Source organism: Macaca thibetana, chromosome 9 (genome assembly GCF_024542745.1).
Source record: "Macaca thibetana thibetana isolate TM-01 chromosome 9, ASM2454274v1, whole genome shotgun sequence".
Taxonomy (NCBI): Eukaryota; Metazoa; Chordata; class Mammalia; order Primates; family Cercopithecidae; genus Macaca; species Macaca thibetana.
This window is the reverse complement of record NC_065586.1, coordinates 39357457-39378447: the sequence shown is the minus strand read 5'-3', so window position 1 is coordinate 39378447 and position 20991 is coordinate 39357457. Positions and strand designations below refer to the sequence as shown.

The 20991-nt window shown below is 39.0% G+C and overlaps 1 long non-coding RNA gene across 1 annotated transcript in view; it reads right to left on the bottom strand.

The window, feature by feature from the left end:
- Positions 1-3027: 3027 nt before the first annotated feature.
- LOC126963135 (uncharacterized) overlaps positions 3028-20991 on the bottom strand; it is a 57806-nt gene continuing 39842 nt past the window's right edge. The window contains exons 3-4 of the long non-coding RNA XR_007728950.1: positions 6285-6446; positions 3028-4758 (exon numbers count right to left, since the gene is read on the bottom strand). This is a non-coding gene — a long non-coding RNA (uncharacterized LOC126963135). The remainder of the gene's footprint in view (positions 4759-6284; positions 6447-20991) is intronic.

Below are 20991 nucleotides of genomic sequence, written 5' to 3'. Positions count from 1 at the left end.
CAGCCTGGCCAATATGGTGAAACTCTGTCTCTACCAAAAATACAAAAATTAGCTGGGCATGGCGGCAGGCACCTGTAATCCCAGCTACTCGGGAAGCTGAGGCAGGAGAAGCGCTTGAACCTGGGAGGTGGAGGTTGCAGTGAGCTGAGATTGCGCCACTGCACTCCAGCCTTGGCAACAGAGCTAGACTCCATCTCAAAAAAAAAAAAAAAAAAAAAAAAAGGAGTTCAGTAGAAATTGCCTTAGAGACCTGTGTTGTAGGGGGCAGGCTTCAGTGAAGGGCTCCTAGATCTTTTGCATTGCTTGCTGGCACAATGTTGGGCCCAAATGGGTAAATAAGTGGCAGTTAGACTTAAGGTCATCTAATCCTTAACTTGATAGATTCTGGGTGTTCTCTACAAATTTGCATAGAAACTAGCACTTACCTGGGAAATTTCTCTGCCAGCTGTCAAAGATATAGTTCCATATTCAAGGATGCTGTGTGAGGAAAAAATGAAGCCACAGAAATCTTAAATGTGGTTAGGGAAAGGACTGGGGTGATGAAAGATTCTAGCTAACCAGCACACTGCAGCAAAATTAGTTTCTGGAAACACTGCATAACCTGAATACAGAATCAAGAGTAATTTGGTTTTTGGTTAAGATTGGCTTTGGCATGTTTTTTTAAAACCAAGGAATAGTGTATTTGGAAATGTGGGAAAACTACATCAAAAAACTGAACCTTGAGTTGTAGTAAAATCAGGATTTAGTGTTGTTTGATTTCAGTAATGTATGGGCATCTAGGTTACATAAAAAGAAAATGTGAATAAAAGACCAGAATAAAATTTCTCTAGAAACACTGAGCCCTAAGATTAGATAGTTCATCTCAGAATGAACTATATAAAACTGCCAATAGGCAACTGCTTTTGTGCTACAAATACATATTTCAGATCTTTGTCTTTTCCTTGTAATGAAGATGTGAAGTGTTAGTTCACGCTCTACCAGAGTAAAATTTCACTCATGTCTGTATTACGAATGTTAAAATAACCCAAAGAGTGAAAGTAAATTAGAGCTTTGGTACTCAGATAATCCTTTTCATAGTCATATGTTAAAGAACTAATCTTTCCCAGGTATCAAACTCTAAGAAAACTGCCATAATTACCACCTACTAGCAACTTAGTTTCCATGCCCCATGACATTTGTTGGAGAACCTGCCCACTCAGTGACATTTATATTCTTATTCTAAGCTGACCCAATTTTTCATTTATCTAAATGACTATATTCCCTTCTAGAATTCAAGCCAAAGGAGAGAATAATGTTAGTGTTCCTTATTCTATTGATTTTTTTTTTTTTTTTTTTTTTTTTTGAGACAAAGTCGCCCAGGCTGGAGTGCAAGCATGATCATGGCTCACTGCAACCTCTGCCTCCCAGGCTCAAGCAATTCTCGTGCTTCAGTCTCCCGAGGAGCTAGGACCATAAGCAGTTGCCACCATGCTTGGCTAATTTTTGTATTTTTAGTAGAGAAGGGGTTTTGCCATGTTGGCCAGGCTGGTCTTGAACTGCTGGGTTCAAGTGATCTGCCCACCTCAGCCTCCCAAACTGCTGGGATCACAGGCCTGAGCCACTGCGCGCAACCCTGACTTACTCTTGAAGTCATGAATTTATGTCCAGTGTCCCTCTGCCAAACTGATTTTTAAATCTTTAACCACTTATAGATGTCAGTACTTCTACTTAGTTAATGGCATATTATAAGGTGCAAACCATCTTATAAACAAGGATTCATCATATACTTTTTCTTCTAAGTTTAATACAGATCATTGATTCTAGTTTGCAATTTATCAAGATATGGTGATGAGTTGAAGATTTTACCTTAGGTACTAAATAATTAAAATGAATAAAAATATACCAATATTATCAGGATTTAGTGAGAATCACTGAAGCTGTGTGGCTAGAATTTTAATTCTAAAAAAACCCAAAAAAACAGTCATTTATTTTTAACTAAAATGTAAGCTTGAAAACAGTATGCTAAAGTCAAATTATGTGGTTTAAGTCACCCTCTGCACAGCAACTTTAATTCTACTTTCTGTACTTCCATTTTTTTTTTTCTGTGTAACTGAAAACTTCAAACACCCTCATTCTAATTCTACACTATTCCTGGAAATCCTTTCTCTTTGGTGTATTTACGTAATTTCATATTCTAATGTGTTTTTCCTCTCAGACACAATAATCAACTATTCAAAGATGCCATCTAATGCATTATGCCACTAAGTATTGTGGCCAAAGTGTTATTTTAAGTGTAATAAATTATCTTAAAATTGAAGGCCGGGCATGGTGGCTCACGTCTGTAATCCTAGAACTTTGGGAGGCCCTGGCGGGTGGACTGCCTGAGGTCAGGAGTTTGAGACTAGCCTGGGCAACACAGTGAAACCCGGTCTCTACTAAAACACAAAAAATCAGCCGGGTGTGGCGGCATGCGCCTGTAGTCCCAGCCACTCAGGAGGCTGAGGCAGGAGAATTGCTTAAACCCAGCAGGCAGAGGTTGCAGTGAGCCGAGATCATGCCACTGCACTCCAGCCTGGGCAACAGAGCTAGGCTCTGTCTCAAAAAAAAAAAAAAAAAAAAAAAAAAAGAGAAAACAAATATTACATCTTCAACTTGTGTATGGTCAAGGCAACTTACAAAAATGCTTTAAGACATATCAAGACTGATTTAAACCATTTAAGTTAGGCAGAGAGAACACTATGTGAATAAAAGTGTTATAAACACACTTGCCACATTTTAATTAAATAGTTTACTAGGTTTTCTTTTAATATAAACATGAGAAATGAAAACCACATCAATTGTAGCATTTATCTTTTGAAAATAAAACTGCAATCAATACTTCAATCTCTAAGGTCTGCATTCCATAAATGATACTTTTTCAGGAGGTGGGGTTCCTAAGGCTTATGGACGTTCTTTTTAAATAGCAGGACATGAAATATGATACCTGCACCCAGGTTAACACGTGGTATAATAAAATGTATTACATCACCTACTGCTGTTAGGGTCCAATTCCTTCTAATTAGTTACATGTGAATTAACACATATCCTCCTCTTTATCATATCTAGGGAAAATAATTTGAGGTGATCAATGTAGATAAAAGCCCTGCAAAGAGCTACTGTACAAGAGAAAAGTAAAACACAAGAATTCCAAAATTCTTAGTGTAATTTTAAGCTTTGATACTTGTAGAAGTAACAATGCTACAAACATTTACAAAACATCATTGAAAAACTTGTATTTCTTTTATGTTTATTTAGTTTTGCCATTTTTTAAAGTGACAGGGTCTCATTATGTTGTCAAGGCTGGAGTGCAATGGCTATTTACAGGCACAATCACAGTGCACTGCAGCCTCCAAGGCTGAGCCTCAAGTGATTCTCCCATTTAAGACTTGTGAGTAGCTGGGACTACAAGCATGCCTAGCTCCTGAATATTAAGCTTTTGATTTTTCATTTCAGCCCTTCTTGAAGATAGCAGATATTGACTGAAACAAAAAGTTAAAAGCTTAAGATTCAAATTCTGCAAAATAAACCTAGAGGCGGTGGTACACACCTATGGTCCCAGCTACTTGGTAGACTGACATGGGAAGATTGCTTGAGGCCAGGGTTTTCAGGCTGTGGTGCGCTATGATTGTGTCTCTGATTGCACTGTAGCTTGGGCAATATAGTGAGGCACCATCTATTAAAAATAAAAAGAAGAAATACAATTACACTTCCAAATGATATTTTGTAAAGATTTACAGCATGTACATATATGCTGCAGTCCTCTGGAGGGCCCAGGCACACTATATTAAAGCTAAAAACTGCCCCAAAACTTTCAGGACACCTCATATTTTATTATTTTTACATAACAACTGGATCACCATGTTGCTTGGCACTATGAAATCATCTTTGAATACATTTACTTGACAATAAGGAAATTTATCAGCAAATGAGAACCATTATAGTTCACAAGAAATACACCACAGACCTTCATAAAAGTAGATAATCAATAACCAATATTTTCTCTTTTTATGACCCCAAACATGCTAAAATGCTAATAAGAAGGGCTTACAAAGGATGTGAATGGCAAATGTTATCTGGCAGCTTTTGCTTGATAATCACCAGTAACTAGTAGTTACTGGTAAAAGTAGGAAGGAAGAGCCCTTCCATACCTGACAATTCTGGGTCTGCTCTTAGTGGCTTTAGGAGTTGTTAGACTCCCATGTTTTAACAGTGATACTGCACTGATTCCAAATGCAGCAATATTGGGGAAAAGAGAAAACATAAACAGAAAAGTTATCTTTAAAATCTAAAAAGTTAAGCTATTGTTTTAAAAGTCTCACATAGATCACAGCTATCAGCCCACATACTAAGCAAATATCTGTGTGTGGGCAGGAGTCTTCACTTTGGAGTGGTTTTTATAACTCCTTTTACATTAAACAGGACAGAATAGTGTAAGAGTATGTTGTTACCCTGACAAGGTCTCATCCTTTACTATGAAGTACAATCTTAGTTGTCCTTGAGTTTACTTGAATTGAGGTGTTTCTTCTTTTGAAAATACCAACTTTTTTAGTTCTTTAGCCAGGAGAAGTGATATTTTCCCATCTTTTTGGATGAGGGGTTCAGATGTTACATTACCCCTCATTTCTTCCTTCAGAAGAGGATGGCCTTAGCACGCTGAAGATGAAATAAATCACCAGCACTCAAAGACCCGTTCTTGGCAGCACTATAGAAAACTTTGTATTGTTCCATCCTTGAAAAAGCCTAAGAATGTCAAACAGAAAAGAGGTACAATTTTAAAAAGGGTTCCAACTTTTTAACAGTCACCACTGATGATAAGCCACACATGCAACTTCTTTAAATAGTTCAGTTACAGCTGTTTTTTTTTTATTTTTTACTATTTATTTATTTATTTGAGAAGGAGTCTTGCTCTGTCACCCAGGCTGGAGTGCAACGGCACAATCTTGGCCCACTGCAACCTCCGCCTCCCAAGTTCAAGCAATTCTCTGCCTCAGTCTCCCGAGTAGCTGGCATTACAGGCACCTGCCACCATGCCAAGCTAATTTTCATATTTTTAGTAGCAACAGGGTTTCACCATCTTGGCCAGGTTGGTCTTGAATTCCTGACCTCGTGATCCACCCACCTTGGCCTCCCAAAGTGATGGAATTAGAGGCATGAGCCACAGCGCCCGGCCCAGTTATAGCTACTTGGCTGATGTTTACACTGCCAAGTTCTGTCAACTCACTACCGTAATCTCCTTTCAGGGCTAGAATTCGATTGCTGGAGCAAAGGGGAACTTGTTTTATTAAGTTACTTAAAAATTGGGCTCCCAAAGACGTCACAGTATTGTGACAGGCTTCTAACAGCAGTATCATCTGTTACCTGTGTACTTGTTCCTTAAACATGATGAATGTACACTTTTGCAAAAAGCTAGTTTATTAATCTATTCAAACTCTACCCAATCTATAGCAGTTATTATACAATTCAAAGCAAATTTTAACGATGCAGGCATGTGCTGGATTGTATTGGAATATCAAAGAAGTCTAATGACTAAAGCATCAAAAGGCACTACTTCACTTGCACATTAATTATGATAGAAAATGTATTATTTTAAAATAATTCCAAGGCACCACAGAATATGCCTATTTTAAATGTTCATCCCTTGTCAGCTGTAACTTTGATGTGTACTTACCAAAAGTCACAAACCACAAATATTACTTTGTCCCATAAATTTTATCATTTCCAGTAAAATCCCATGAACTTTCTGCATCCAGTACTTGAGACACACACCTTATACAGTCTAAGTGCAGGTCTCTCGGCTTAGGCACTAATGCTTTGTCTAACAAACCCATGGGACTGACTGCACTGTGGTATGTACAGTAGAAAATGACATAAATTTGCAAACTGAATAATAAAAAATAGTCGAGTGGTAAGTGCATTATGTATGTAGACATTGCTCAGAATACAGTAACAAGAAATCATTTATGTATGATTATTTGTAAAGGTAAAGGTTCACAAGGGAAAGATTACACATGAACTAAATTTGATTAAAATATTCTGAATTATGGTCACAAAAGAGAAGATAATATCTATAATTTTCTAATAATGTGGATCCTTGTAAAAACCATAAAAGATACAGAAAATATAATGCCAAAAAGGTAATAAGCTCTTCAGTATGTTAGTTAATTTTGAAGCTTTCCATTTTTCTAATCACTACTTAATATGACCTAGTCACAGATGTTGGCATTGGTGTTTGACTGAAAACCCACTTAGTAACTTCGTAGCCTTACCTCCAGCTTTCATGCTCTTTCTCTGTCAAGAAGATAAACTGGAGAATACAGGCTGTTGTCGTGTGCCAAGGTGCGAATATTGAAGTAGAATCTGCTATAAGACTGCCAGTAATGCTGATATTATAATTAATTAGCTTCAAGAATTGCCTTTCCAACTCATTCCTGGGGAAGGAGAAACACAACAAAACCAACTCAGGACAATGTTAATTCAAAAACATTATTTCATGTTAAGAAATGTGGTAAAATCACCATGTGCTCTAGTTTATTAGAACACATGAAAGAACTCACACTGTACAGAACCCTACTATCTAAGAAATACAAGAAAGCATGCAACTTTCCCAGTTCTCTCTGAAAACTTAGAAAAACAAAAATAACATGAATGTAAAAACTGTGTTAATAAACTTGATTTTCCCATGTGCTTTCAAAGACATATTCGAATTTAATATGGAGAAAAATGACATAATCTTAAGAAACATGGTAAATCCTTCAGCTTTTTCATTTCTTTAAAAACATGAAAGGATTCAATGGAGAAAACCCTTATAAATACAAACATCCATGGTAAGGTCTTCAATTGTCCCAGTTCCACATGAAGATAAGAACTCATTTTTGAAATAAAACCTATGAATGTGGCCGGGCGCGGTGGCTCAAGCCTGTAATCCCAGCACTTTGGGAGGCCGAGATGGGCGGATCACGAGGTCAGGAGATCGAGACCATGCTGGCTAACACGGTGAAATGCCGTCTCTAATAAAAAATACAAAAAATTAGCCGGGCAAGGTGGCGGGCGCCTGTGGTCCCAGCTACTCGGGAGGCTGAGGCGGGAGAATGGCGTGAACCCAGGAGGCGGAGCTTGCAGTGAGCTGAGATCCGGCCACTGCACTCCAGCCTGGGCGACAGAGCGAGACTCCGTCTCAACAAACAAACAAACAAAAAAAACCCTATGAATGTAAAGAATGTGGAAATGCCTTCATTTACATGATACTTGCTCCAAGACCCATGATAACACATACTGGAGATAGACCTTAGAAATATAAGACAGCACACTGGATTGGCACCCCAGTAGATTATCAAATACGGAAAAGTTTTCAGTTTTAACAATTTCTTCAACATTTATGTGAAAACTTCCCCTGCAGGGAAATCCTCTCAGTGTTCCTAAATTGGAGAGCCTGATGCAAATTGATTATGATATAATCTTTAAAACTGTGCATAAGTAAATGTTATACTACTTATAAATATTTTGTTTCTCAGTGATTCTTCATTTGAAAGGGTCTCTGTCCTTACTTCCACTTGTTTTGCAAGACAACACTGAGGTCAGAATTTTGTAGATACTCCTTAAACAATATTAAATGAATTGAATAGGCAGTTTTTTTTTTGTTAAGTCAGTTAATAAAATTTTTCTCCGTTTATTTAAAAATATCAGACCTGATGCAAATTGACTATGGTATAACCTTAAAAAATGTGCATAAGTAGATGTTATACTGCTTATAAATATTTTGTTTCTTAGTGATTCTTCATTTGAAAGGGTCTCTGTCCTTACTTTCACTTCTTTTGCAAGAAAACACTTGAGGTCAGGATTTTGTAGATACTCCTTAAGCAATATTAAATGAATTTAATAGGCAGTATTTTTTGGTTAAGTCAGTTAATAAAATTTTTCTCTGTTTATTTAAAAATATCACACTGAGTTACTAGAATAGCTCCAAATTCTTTTTTGAAACAAATACAGGCTATGCAGGTGGATTCCTACACTAATGTCCAAACAGGGCACAGCTGCTTGCAGTCCATTCTGCATCCAGCACCCCAAGTTTGGGATGAGGAGAAAGGCGACAGGCTTCTCTGCACTTGTGCAGCTGACTTAGGGCCCATTTTTGAGGGTTCCATTGCACAACTCAAACTCCATGCTCACTCCCAAGGCGCCGCAATAGTGATCAGATGACAGAAATGATGGATGCCATTTATTAGCTGTCACTATTATGGGGCAGGAATACTCTTTACACTTCAGATGGTAGAAAGATCAAAGAGAAACACCTTGGCTAGACTAAACCCATTTTATGACATATCTTTTTGTAGGATGCTGGCCTTACACAGTGTTTCCTCTAAGTTGGAAATGAAACCCCAATGTGCTCCGCATCTGTCACCCCTGGCCAGAACAGAATGTGGGGATGAGTTGAATGCAGTGAGGGGAACAGGCTGGGAGCAGCCCTCTGCCACATGATTATTCAGCTGTCCTGGCCAAAGATTTTTGTTTATTTGTTTGTTTTGAGACAGGGTCTTGCTCTGTCACTCAGGCTAAAGTGCAGTGGCATGATCCTAGCCTTTCAAGTAGCTGGGACTACATGTTCATGCCACTTTTTAAAAATTCTTTTTGTAGAGACAGGGTCTCACTTGTTGCCCAGGCTGGTGTTAAACTCCTGTGATTAAGTGATACTCCCACCTTGGCCTCCCAAAGTGCTGGTATTACACACACGAGCCAGTGTATCCAGCACTTTGTCAAATGTTTAAATAAATATAAAACTAGAGTAATCTTACCACTTTCATAGTAATCCCTGTGAAGACTTAATTGTATAAAAACAATTAATACCTCAACAACATATTAGGTTTCTTGGTTTTAAAGTTTTAATGTTTTATCCATTGGATAAGTCAACAAATGCTTGATGTTCTCTGGTATGGAAAGCAGTTAGGATATAAGCAGATATGTGGTTTTCTCATTTGTTTAACTGAAAACCCCACTGAAACTACTTCTAACATTAATTTTCTATTCATATAACCATAAGACTGTGGGAATGTAAATCAGATAATGCTTTAATAATCAGCTAATCAGGACTTAATTTACTATAGGAATATATGCACTTCATAATCTCTTATGTTTTTCCACAAACGTATTTTAAATGTATAAAATACAATATTTTATATAACATGTTTATTAATAGAGGCTTAGTTACTGAAGAAACCCATTATGTCTACAGGATATGTATCTTCTTAGTTTTTTGTTGTTTTTTAAATGGCTGAATAGCATACCCTTTACAGGCACAGCAAATTTTCTCAGGTTAACTTATATGTATGTGTGTATGTATGTGTATGTGTGTGTGTGTGTATGTGTATAAATACATATAAAATCCTCATAGCTTAGCTCCCACCTATAAGTGAGAACATATGATATTTGGTTTTCCATTCCTGGGTTACTTCACTTAGAATAATGGCATCCAGCTCCATCCAAATTGCTGCAAAGGCCATTATTTCATTCTGTTTTATGGCTCAGCAGTATTCCATGGTGTATATATTCCAAGCTTTCTTTATCTACGCATTCACTGATGGGCAGTCCATATTTTTGCAGTTGCAAATTGTGCTGCTATCAAAATGCATGTGCATGTGTCTTTTTCTTTTTATTTATTTATTTATTTATTTATTTATTTATTTATTTATTATTATTATACTTTAAGTTCTAGGGTACATGTGCATAACGTGCAGGTTTGTTACATATGTATACTTGTGCCATGTTGCTGTGCTGCACCCATCAATTCGTCAGCACCCATCAACTCGTCATTTACATCAGGTATAACTCCCAATGCAATCCCTCCCCCTCCCCCATCCCCATGATAGGCCCCGGTGTGTGATGTTCCCCTTCCCAAGTCCAAGTGATCTCATTGTTCAGTTCCCACCTATGAGTGAGAACATGCGGTGTTTGGTTTTCTGTTCCTGTGATAGTTTGCTAAGAATGATGGTTTCCAGCTGCAACCATGTCCCTACAAAGGACACAAACTCATCCTTTTTTATGGCTGCATAGTATTCCATGGTGTATATGTGCCACATTTTCTTAATCCAGTCTGTCACTGATGGACATTTGGGTTGATTCCAAGTCTTTGCTATTGTGAATAGTGCTGCAATAAACATACGTGTGCATGTGTCTTTATAGCAGCATGATTTAGAATCCTTTGGGTATATACCCAGTAATGGGATGGCTGGGTCATATGGTACATCTAGTTCTAGATCCTTGAGGAATCGCCATACTGTTTTCCATAATGGTTGAACTACTTTACAATCCCACCAACAGTGTAAAAGTGTTCCTATTTCTCCACATCCTCTCCAGCACCTGTTGTTTCCTGACTTTTTAATGATTGCCATTCTAACTGGTGTGAGATGGTATCTCATTGTGGTTTTGATTTGCATTTCTCTGATGGCCAGTGATGATGAGCATTTTTTCATGTGTCTGTTGGCTGTATGCATGTCTTCTTTTGAGAAATGTCTGTTCATATCCTTTGCCCACTTTTTGATGGGGTTGTTTGTTTTTTTCTTGTAAATTTGTTTGATTTCTTTGTAGGTTCTGGATATTAGCCATTTGTCAGATGAGTAGATTGCAAAAATTTTCTCCCATTCTGTAGGTTGTCTGTTCACTCTGATGGTAGTTTCTTTTGCTGTGCAGAAGCTCTTCAGTTTAATAAGATCCCATTTGTCAATTTTGGCTTTTGCTGCCATTGCTTTTGGTGTTTTAGACATGACAAGAAATGGGGAAAGGATTCCCTATTTAATAAATGGTGCTGGGAAAATTGGCTAGCCATAAGTAGAAAGCTCAAACTGGATCCTTTCCTTACTCCTTATACAAAAATTAATTCAAGATGGATTAGAGACTTAAATGTTAGACCTAATACCATAAAAACCCTAGAGGAAAACCTAGGTAGTACCATTCAGGACATAGGCATGGGCAAAGACTTCATGTCTAAAACGCATGTGTCTTTTTCAAAACTTCTTTTGTTTTGGGTAGATACCCAGTGTGAGATTGCTGGATTGAATGGCAGTACTGTTTTCCACAGTGGTTTTACTAGTTTACATTCCTATCAGCAGTGTAAGTGTTCCCTTCTCACCAAATCCATACCAACATGTACGATTTTTCAATTTTTAAATTATGGCCATTCTTGCAGGAGTAAGGTGGTATCACACTGTGGTTTTCATTTGCATTTCCCTGATAATTAGTGATGTTTCTGAAGGAAAATATATTCTAACAAGACAAACAGATGTTGAAAAGTTTTAAGAAAAATCTGATAAACACTAATTTTTAAATGGTTCAATTTACAGTCCAAAAGAGATCATTACAATCAACAGCAGAGGGACAAGATAAGTGTACATTACACACTTTGTTGCAATGTTTTACATTTTCTAAAAATCGTGAACATAGCTCCTGCTCAGAGCATAGATCTGAGTGCTTCTGTGCTCACAAACAGCATTGTGTAGAGCTGGCTTCTGCCACCACTGCTTCTGGAGCTCACATCTGTGGAAACCCGCACATTTCTCTGCATATTCTCTGACCTTGTAACTAGAACTAGAGCCCTACTGGATTCACTGCAGGTTTTGAGAACAATTTAGCTGCCATTATAGCAGAGCTAAGTGTTCATAATTACAAATTTTGCTCCCTTCAAGAAACCAATTTACAGACTGATGACAGTAGCGATTAAGAGCATTTTACCTTCTGCAACTTTCAAAGTACTTCTATTTGTTTCAAATTCATTTTGTTACATCCTTTGCTAAAATGGTTACTAGCAATATCACCATGACAACTCAGTTTCTACAATTAGCAAAGCAGTAATTTAGCAGCCATTTCAAAACCAACTGACCATCACTAGTGAGTCTCTTCTTAGTCACAAGAATCCTCAATTCACTTGTAAATATACAGTGTAGTAATTCTGAATGAAAGTCTTTAAAAATGTTTTTGGGGTATATTATAGGTGTATATATTTGTGTGGTATATAAAATATTTTGATGACTACAATGTGTAATAATCACATCGGGGTAAATGAAGTATCCATCATGCTTCAAGCATACCTTTGTTTTACAAATAATTCAATTGCACCCTTTTAGTTACTGTAAAATGTACAATTAAATAATTATTGACTGTTGTCACCCTGTTGTGCTATCAAATATTAGATCTTATTTATTTTTTCTAACTATATGTGTGTATCTATTAACCATTACCCCTTACTCCTCATCCCCCATACTACTTTTACCAGCCTCTGCTAACGATTCTCCTACTCTACGTCTTCATGAGTTAAATTGTTTGAGGCCAGGCGCACTGGCTCACGCCTATAATCCCAGCACTTTGGGAGGCCAAGGCGGGTAGATCACGAGGTCAGGAGTTCGAGATCAGCCTGGCCAGCATGGCGAAACCTCATCACTACTAAAAATACAAAAATTAGCCAGGCATGGTGGCACACGCCTGTAATCTCAGCTACTTGTGAGGTGAAGGTAGGAGAATCACTTGACCCCAGGAGGCGGAGGTTGCAGTGAGCCGACAGCACCACTGCACTCCAGCCTGGGTGACAGAGCAAGACTACATCTCAAAAAACAAACAAACAAAAAAATGAATTAATTTTTAGCTCCCACAAATAAGTAAGAACATGTGAAGTTTGTTTTTCCGTGCCTGGCTTATTTCACTGAACATTTCCGTCCATGTTTTTACAAATAACAGGATCTCATTCTCTTTCGTGGTTGAATAGTACTCCATTGTGTATATGTACCACATTTTCTTTAGCCACTTATCTGTTGATGGAAACTTGGAATGCTTCCAAATCTTGGGTGTTGTGAATAGTGCTGCAATATACATGAGAGTTCAGGTATCTCTGATATTCTGACTTCCTTTCTTTTGCATATATACCCAGCAGTAGGATTGCTGGATCATATGGTAGCTCTATTTTTAGTTTTCAGAAACTCCAAACGTTTCTCCATAGTGGTTGTACTTAAATGACATTCCCACTAACAGTGTATGAGGATCACATTTTCTCTGTATCCTCATCAGCATTTGTTATTGGCTATCTTTAGAATAAAAGCCATTTTAAGTGGGGTGAGATGATCTCTCATTGTAATTTTGATTTGCAGTTCTCTGAAGATCAATGATATTGATGTTGAGTATCTTTTCATATACCTACCTGCTATTCGTATGCCTTTCTTAGTTTTGAAACAGGGTCTCACTTTGCCACTCAGGTTGGAGTGCAGTGGCACAATCAAAGCTCACTGCAGCCTCAACCTCTCAGGCTCAGGTAATAATAAGCCTCCCAAACAGCTGAAACCACAGGCACGTGTCATCATGCTGGCTAATGTATCCTCTTTTGAGAAATGCCTATTCAGATATTTTGCACATTTTAAAAATAAGATTATTAGATTTTTTTTTCTATGGACTTATTTGAGCTTCTAAAATATTTTGGTAATTAATCCCTTGTCAGATAGTTTTCAAATATCTTACCCCATTCTGTGGGTTGTATCTTCACTTAGTTGATTGTTTCCTTTTCTGTGAAGAAGCTTTTTAACTTGATGTGATCTAATTTGCCCATTTTTGCTTTGGCTGCCTGTGCTTATGAAATATTCAAGAAATATTTGCTGAGTCCAGTATCCCAGAGAGTTTTCCCAATGTTTTATTGTTTCATATTTCAGGTCTTAGGTTTAATTTTTTTATTATACTTTAAGTTCTAGGGTACATGTGCATAACGTGCAGGTTTGTTACATATGTATACTTGTGCCATGTTGCTGTGCTGCACCCATCAATTCGTCAGCACCCATCAACTCTTCATTTACATCAGGTATAACTCTCAGTGCAATCCCTCCCCCTTCCTCCTCCCCATGAAAGGCCCCGGTGTGTGATGTTCCCCTTCCCAAGTCCAAGTGATCTCATTGTTCAGTTCCCACCTATGAGTGAGAACATGCGGTGTTTGATTTTCTGTTCTTGCCATAGTTTGCTGAGAATGATGGTTTCCAGCTGCATCCATGTCCCTACAAAGGACACAAACTCATCCCTTTTTATGGCTGCATAGTATTCCATGGTGTATATGTGCCACATTTTCTTAATCCAGTCTGTCACTGATGGACATTTGGGTTGATTCCAAGTCTTTGCTATTGTGAATAGTGCCGCAATAAACATACGTGTGCATGTGTCTTTATAGCAGCATGATTTAGAATCCTTTGGGTATATACCCAGTAATGGGATGGCTGGGTCATATGGTACTTCTAGTTCTAGATCCTTGAGGAATCGCCATACTGTTTTCCATAATGGTTGAACTAGTTTACAATTCCACCAACAGTGTAAAAGTGTTCCTATTTCTCCACATCCTCTCCAGCACCTGTTGTTTCCTGACTTTTTAATGATTGCCATTCTAACCGGTGTGAGATGGTATCTCATTGTGGTTTTGATTTGCATTTCTCTGATGGCCAGTGATGATGAGCATTTTTTCATGTGTCTGTTGGCTGTATGCATGTCTTCTTTTGAGAAATGTCTGTTCATATCCTTTGCCTACTTTTTGATGGGGTTGTTTTTTTTCTTGTAAATTTGTTTGAGTTCTTTGTAGGTTCTGGATATTAGTCCTTTGTCAGATGAGTAGATTGCAAAAATTTTCTCCCATTCTGTAGGTTGCCTGTTCACTCTGATGGTAGTTTCTTTGGCTGTGCAGAAGCTCTTCAGTTTAATTATATCCCATTTGTCAATTTTGGCTTTTGTTGCCATTGCTTTTGTTGTTTTAGACATGAATTCTTTGCCCATGCCTATGTCCTGAATGGTATTACCTGGGTTTTCTTCTAGGGTTTTTATGGTATTAGGTCTAACATTTAAGTCTCTAATCCATCTTGAATTAATTTTCGTATAAGGAGTAAGGAAAGGATCCAGTTTGAGCTTTCTATGATGAAACTGGCTAGCCAATTTTCCCAGCACCATTTATTAAATAGGGAATCCTTTCCCCATTTCTTGTTTTTGTCAGGTTTGTCAAATATCAGATGGCTGTAGATGTGTGGTATTATTTCTGAGGGCTCTGTTCTGTTCCATTGGTCTATATCTCTGTTTTGGTACCAGTACCATCCTGCTTTGGTTACTGTAGCCTTGTGGTATAGTTTGAGGTCAGGTAGCGTGATGCCTCCAGCTTTGTTCTTTTGGCTTAGGATTGTCTTGGCAATGCAGGCCCTTTTTTGGTTCCATATGAACTTTAAAGCAGTTTTTTCCAAATATGTGAAGAAAGTCATTGGTAGCTTAATGGGGATGGCATTGAATCTATAAATTACCTTGGGCAGTATGGCCATTTTCAAAATGTTTATTCTGCCTATCCATGAGCATGGTATGTTCTTCCATTTGTTTGTGTCCTCTTTTATTTCACTGAGCAGCGGTTTTAGTTCTCCTTGAAGAGGTCCTTTACATCCCTTGTAAGTTGGATTCCTAGGTGTTTTATTCTCTTTGAAGCTATTGTGAATTGGAGTTCATGATTTGGCTCTCTGTTTGTGTGTTACTGGTGTATGAGAATGCTTGTGATTTTTGCACATTGATTTTGCATCCTGAGACTTTGCTGAAGTTGCTTATCAGCTTAAGGAGATTTTGCGCTGAAACAATGGGGTTTTCAAAATATACAATCATGTCATCTGCAAACAGAGACAATTTGACTTCTTCTTTTCCTAACTGAATGCCATTTATTTATTTCTCTTGCCTGATTGCCCTAACCAGAAATTCCAACACTATGTTGAGTAGGTGTGGTGAGAGAGGGCATCCCTGTCTTGTGCCAGTTTTCAAAGGGAATGCCTCCAGTTTTTGCCCATTCAGTATGATATTGACTGTGGGTTTGTCATAAATAGCTCTTATTATTTTGAGATACGTTCCATCAATACCGAATTTATCGAGAGTTTTTAGCATGAAGGGCTGATGAATTTTGTCAAAGGCCTTTTCTGCATCTATTGAGATAGTCATGTTGTTTTTGTCTTTGGTTCTGTTTATATGCTGGATTACATTTATTGATTTGCGTATGTTGAACCAGCCTTGCATCCCAGGAATGAAGCCCACTTGATCATGGTGGATAAGCTTTTTGATGTGCTGCTGGATTTGGTTTGCAGTATTTTATTGAGGATTTTTGCATCGATGTTCATCAGGGATATTGGTCTAAAATTCTCTTTTTTTGTTGTGTTTCTGCCAGGCTTTGGTATCAGGATGATGTTGGCCTCATAAAATGAGTTAGGGAGGATTCCCTCTTTTTTTATTGATTGGAATAGTTTCAGAAGGAATGGTACCAGCTCTTCCTTGTACCTTTGGTATCATTCGGCTGTGAATCTGTCTGGTCCTAGACTTTTTTTGGTTGGTAGGTTATTAATGATTGCCTCAATTTCAGAGCCTGCTATTGGTCTATTCAGGGATTCAATTTCTTCCTTGTTTAGTCTTGGGAGAGTGTAAGTGTTCAGGAAATTATCCATTTCTTCTAGGTTTTCTAGTTTATTTGCATAGACGTGTTTATAGTATTCTCTGATGGTAGTTTGTATTTCTGTGGGGTTGGTGATGATATCCCCTTTATCATTTTTTATTGCATCTATTTGATTCTTCTCTCTTTTCTTCTCTATTAGTCTTGCTAGCCGTCTATCAATTTTGTTGATCTTTTCAAAAAACCAGCTCCTGGATTCATCGATTTTTTGGAGGGTTTTATGTGTCTCTATCTCCTTCAGTTCTGCTTGGATCTTAGTTATTTCTTGCCTTCTGCTAGCTTTTGAATGTGTTTGCTCTTGCTTCTCTAGTTCATTTAATTGTGATGTTAGGGTGTCAATTTTCAATCTTTCCAGCTTTCTCTTGTGGGCATTTAGTCCTATAAATTTCCCTCTACACACTGCTTTAAATGTGTCCCAGAGATTCTGGTATGTTGTATCTGTGTTCTCATTGGTTTCAAAGAACATATTCATTTCTGCCTTCATTTTGTTATGTACTCAGTATTCATTCAGGAGCAGGTTGTTCAGTTTCCATGTAGTTGAGCAGTTTTGATTGATTTTCTTAGTCGTGAGTCCTACTTTGATTGCACTGTGGTCTGAGAGACAGTTTGTTATAATTTCTGTTCTTTTGCATTGCTGAGGAGTGCTTTACTTCCAACTATGTGGTCAATTTTGGAATAAGTGTGATGTGGTGCTGAGAAAAATGTATATTCTGTTGATTTGGGGTGGAGAGTTCTGTAGATGCCTATTAGGTCTGTTTGGTACAGAGTTGAGTTCAATTCCTGATATCCTTGTTAACATTCTGTCTCGTTGATCAGTCTAATGTTGACAGTGAGGTGTTAAAGTCTCCCATTATTATTATATGAGAGTCTAAGTCTCTTTGTAAATCTGTAAGGACATGCTTTATGAATCTGGGGGCTCCTGTATTGGGTGCATATATATTTAGGATAGTTAGTTCTTCCTGTTGAATTGATCCCTTTACCATTACATAATGACCTTCTTTGTCTCTTTTGATATTTGATGGTTTAAAGTCTGTTTTATCAGACTAGTATTGCAACCCCTGCTTTTTTTTGTTCTCCATTTGCTTGGTAGATCTTCCTCCATCCCTTTATTTTGAGCCTATGTGTGTCTCTGCATGTTAGATGGGTCTCTGGAATACAGCAAACTGATGGGTCTCTTTATCCAATTTGCCAGTCTGTGTCTTTTAATTGGGCCATTTAGTGCATTTACATTTAAGGTTAATATTGTTATGTGTGAACTTGATCCTGTCAATGTGATATTAACTGGATATTTTGCTCGTTAGCTAATGCAGTTTCTTCTTAGCATCAACGCACTTTACATTTTGGCATGTTTTTGCAATGGCTTGTACCTGTTGTTCCTTTCCATATTTAGTGCTTCCTTCAGGATCTCTCGTAGGGCAGGCCTAGTGGTGACAAAATCTCTAAGCATTTGCTTGTCTGTAAAGGATTTTTTTTTTTTTTTTTTTTTTTTTTTTTTGTCTGTAAAGGATTTTATTTCTCCTTCACTTATGAAACTTAGTTTGGCTGGATATGAAATTCTGGGTTGAAAATTCTTTTCTTTAAGAATGTTGAATATTAGCCCCCACTCTCTTCTGGCTTGTAGTGTTTCTGCCGAGAGGTCTGCTGTTAGTCTGATGGGCTTCCCTTTGTTTGTAACCTGACCTTTCTCTCTGGCTGCCCTTAACATTTTTTCTTTCATTTCATCTTTCATGAATCTGACAATTATGTGTCTTGGAGTTGCTCTTCTCGAGGAGTATCTTTGTGGTGTTCTCTGTATTTCCTGAATTTGAATGTTTGCCTGCTTTACTAGGTTGGGGAAGTTCTCCTGGATGATAACCTGAAGAGTGTTTTCCAACTTGGTTCCATTTTCCCCCTCACTGTCAGGCACCCCAATCAGATGTAGATTTTGTCTTTTCACATAATCCCATATTTCTTGGAGACTTTGTTCATTTCTTTTTCTTCTTTTTTCTCTAGACTTCTCGCTTCATTTCATTCATTTGATCTTCAATCATTGATACTCTTTCTTCCAGTTGATCGAGTTGGTTACTGAAACTTGTGCTTTTGTTATTTAGTTCCCGTGTTATGGTTTTCATCTCTATCAGTTCTTTCAAGGACTTCTCTACATTGGTTATTCTAATTAGTCACTCGTCAAATCTTTTTTCAAGGTTTTTAGTTTCTTTGCAATGGTAACATAGTTCCTCCTTTAGCTCTGAGAAGTTTGATCAGCTGAAGCCTTCTTCTCTGGACTCATCAAAGTCATTCTTCATCCAGCTTTGTTCCGTTGCTGGCGATGAGCTGCGTTCCTTTGGAGGGGTAGATGCGCTCTTATTTTTTGAATTTCCAGCTTTTCTGCCCTGCTTTTTCCCCATCTTTATGGTTTTATCTGCCTTTGGTCTTTGATGCTGGTGATGTACTGATGGGGTTTTGGTGTGGGTGTCCTTTCTGTTTGTTAGTTTTCCTTCTAACATTCAAGACCCTCAGCTGCAGGTCTGTTGGAGTTTCCTTGAGGTCCACTCCAGACCCTGTTTGCCTGGGTATCAGCAGCAAAGCCTGCAGAAGATAGAATATTGCTGAACAGTGAGTGTTGCTGTCTGATTCTCACTCCGGAAGCTTCGTCTCAGGGGTGTACCCCGCCATGTGAGGTGTGAGGTGTCAGTCTGCACCTAGTGGGGGATGTCTCCCAGTTAGGCTACTCAGGGGTCAGGGACCCACTTGAGCAGGCAGTCTGTCCATTCTCAGATCTCAACCTCCGTGCTGGGAGATCCACTGCTCTTTTCAGAGCTGTCAGACAGGGACATTTACCTCTGCCGAGGTTTCTGCTGCTTTTTGTTTAGCTATGCCCTGTCCCCAGAGGTGCAGTTTACAGAGGGAGGTAGGCATCCTTGAGCTGTGGTGGGCTCCACCCAATTTGAGCTTCCCAGTGGCTTTGTTTACCTACTTAAGCCTCAGCAATGGCAGGTGCCCCTCCCCCATCCTTGCTGCCACCTTGCAGTTAGATCTCAGACTGCTATTCTAGCAATGAGGGAGGCTCTGTTGGCGTGGGACCCTCCAGGCCAGGTGTGGGATATAATCTCCTGGTGTGCCTTTTGCTAAGACCCTTGGTAAAGTGCAGTATTAGGGTGGGAGTGACCCAATTTTCCAGGTGTTGTGTGTCTCAATTTCCTTTGGCTAGGAAAAGGAATTCCCTTCCCCTTTGTACTTTCCAGGCGAGGCAATGCCTGGCCCTGCTTCAGCTCTCGCTGGTCGGGCTGCACCCACAGACCAGTACCAACTGTCTGACACACCCCATTGAGATGAACCCCGTACCTCAGTTGACAATGCAGAAATCACCTTTCTTCTGTGTTGCTCACACTGGGAGCTGAAGGCTGGAGCTGTTGCTGTTTGGCTTTCTTGGGTGCACCCTCCACCCCATTTCACCTTGAGTTTATATCTTGTCTGAAGGGTATCAGATTGCAGAACACTGCCAGACCTGACACTGATCTGAACACTGCTGAACTCAAATATGTTTTCAAAAACAAATGGCTATTGAACATATTTTACAGATTCTGCTCCCTTTCTCCCAAACTCTGCGCTCTCAAGTATTTCAAGAATGAACCTCCCTGCCAGGGTTCAACTGTGTAGGAATCAGAGACCTCTGAAACAACATGGCAAGTCCTCTACTTCCTGTCCCCTTTCCTGCTAAGCTGCTGACCTGTTGACACTCATCCATGTCACATGCCCTTCTGGGTGAGTTTGAGAATTCTTTATTCCCACTGATGCCAACTCTTCCCTCAGTGCAGTTGATCCCATCTCACTTTTGCAGCACACTGTTCCCACAATCACCTCTTTCTGAAGATTTTCTTTCTCTCTACCAGAGATTTCCTTCAAATTGTGTTTCCTTTGTCCCCATCCCACTCCCCACTCCTCTCCAACTGTGTCCTCTCACTGGTGCTCACAGCACCATCCCCTCATGCCAGCACCTCGTCTTCCATCTCTCCTTCATCTACACTGCCTGCCCCTGCTGATATGGCTCTCCCAAGGCTCCTCTTGCCAACAGGCTTTTGTCTCTTGTGCCTTCATGCTGACAAACTAAAGCTCTGCATACATTGCATTTGCCTAGGTGTTGGGGCCAAATACCTGCATTTCAGTTCCCCTACTCCAATCTGTGTGCAATGCTTCTTATGTCTACCTTCATTGGTAGTCTGCATGGTTTGATGGTGACCCACAGTCTGTCACTGCTCACCTTTATTACCCTAGTTGCTTCTTAACCCTCTCCGCTGCTTCCACTCTGCCTCCCAGTGTGACTTACAGTCACCATCCTGCTTCCCTGTAGCACGTGCTAACTATGACTTACAGTCCCCAAAGCAGCCAGTGTAACCTCTTCATTTAGAGCATGGCACTCCTCTGTTCAAGATCTACCATGAGCTTCCCATCAAACTGGAGTAAAACATTAACTTCTTCCCATGGCCTACAAGCCAAAGGCCCTGTGAGCTATGGTACTGCCTGTGGGGCCT